Consider the following 1,929-nt stretch of genomic DNA (forward strand, 5'->3'; position numbering starts at 1 on the left):
CGCGCCGCGCCCGCCACCGCCCCACGCACGGAACGCCCCGCGGCGCCGCCTGTCCGTGACGTCAGGTGGCGAGACTGTGACGTAACACACAAGGCGGCGGGTGGTGCCAGGGCGACCAGCCACGCGTCGCCATGGCAACAGCGGGCGGGGAGGGGCGGGCGGCGGAAGCTCCGCCCCCTGGAGGGTGTGGACACCGTTCGACTCCCTTCGCTGCCCGCGCGCGTCCCCGCGGCCACGCGCTTTCGGTGTCCCCCGCGGTCAGCGGGCCAGCGGCCTCGTAGCGGCCGCAAAGCGCNAGCCACCGCGCCCGGCCACAAGTTGTTATCTTTATAATGTTCTTATTAGATTAAGACCACCAGAGGGTATCAGGTGCGTTGGCTCATGCCTGTAAGCCCAGCACTTTGGGAGGCCGAAGCGGGTGCATTGCTTGAGCTCAGGAGTTGGAGGACCAGCCTGGGGAACATAGCAAAACCCTGTCTCGACAAAAAATTAGCCAGGCATGGTGGCGCGTGTCTGTGATCTTAGCTACTCAGGAGGCTTAGATGGGGAGATTGCTTGAGGCTGGGGAGGTACTGAGGCTGCAGTGAGCCGAGATTGGGCCACTGCACTCCAGCCTGGGTGACAAAGTCAGACCCTGTCTCAAAATAAAGAAGACCCAGCTGGGCACAGTGGCTCACACCTGTAATCCCAGCACTTTGGGAGGCCAAGGCAGGCGGATCACCTGAGGTCAGGAGTTCGCGACCAGCCTGGCCAACATGGTGTAAACCCCGTCTCTACTAAAGGTACAAAAATCAGCCAGGCGTGGTGGCGCGCACCTGTAATCCCAGCTACTCAGGAGGCTGAGGCAGGAGAATCGCTTGAACCCGTGAGGTGGAGGTTGCAGTGAGCCGAGATCATGCCACTGTGCTTCAGGCTGGGCAACAGAGTGAAACTCTGTCTCTAAATAAATAAATAAAAGACCCTCAAAGGAGCTGGTCCGCCCCCTCCACCAGCTGTCCCCAATGATGTCCTCATGATTAAAGCTAAAATGAATCAGGAACATGTGGACCACATTTGAAGTGGATTAAAAATGAGAAAGCGAGCTTGGCCGCAGTGCCTCACACTTGGAATCCCAGTTTTTTGGGAGGCTGAGGTGGGAGGATCGCTTAAGGCCAGGAGGTTGAGACTAGTCTGGGCAATATGGTAAAAGCCCATCTCTATTTAAAACAAACAAACAAAATGCCGGGCGTGGTGGCTCACGCCTGTAATCCCAGCACTTTTTAGTAGAGTTGAGGTTTCACCATCTTGGCCAGGCTGGTCTTGAACTGCTGACCTTGTGATGTGATCCACGGGCCTCGGCTTCCTAAAGTGCTGAAATTATAGGCATGAGCCACCGTGCCCAGCGTAGCATCTTATTTTTAAAAAATTATTAATGGTTGGGCATGGGGGCTTACACCTGTAATCCCAGCACTTTGGGAGGGCAAGGTGGGAGGATCACTTGAGGTCAGGAGTTCAAGACCAGCCTGGCCTACAGTACTAAAAATACAAAAATTAGCCAGGCACTGTGGTGGGCACCTGTAATCCCAGCTACTCAGGAGGTTGAGGCAGAATTGCTTGAACCCAGGAGGTAGAGGTTGCAGTGAGCCAAGATTGTGCCACTGCACTCCGGCTTGGGTGACAGAGCAAGACTCTGTCTCAAAAAAAAAAAAATTATTTTTTTGAGACGCAGTCTGGCTTTATCATCCAAGTTGGAGTACAGCGGCTCAATCACAGCTATTTTTGTATTTTTAGTAGACACAGGGTTTTGCCATGTTGCCCGGGCTAGTCTCCAACTCCTGGGGTCAAGTGACCCACCTGCCTCAGCCTCCCAAAGTGCTGGGATTTCATTTGTTGTTACTATATATATATATATATATATATTTTTTTTTTTTTTTTTTTAAATGGGGGTCT

Source organism: Rhinopithecus bieti, unplaced genomic scaffold (genome assembly GCF_001698545.2).
Source record: "Rhinopithecus bieti isolate Rb0 unplaced genomic scaffold, ASM169854v2 scaffold_9769, whole genome shotgun sequence".
NCBI classification, from domain to species: domain Eukaryota; kingdom Metazoa; phylum Chordata; class Mammalia; order Primates; family Cercopithecidae; genus Rhinopithecus; species Rhinopithecus bieti.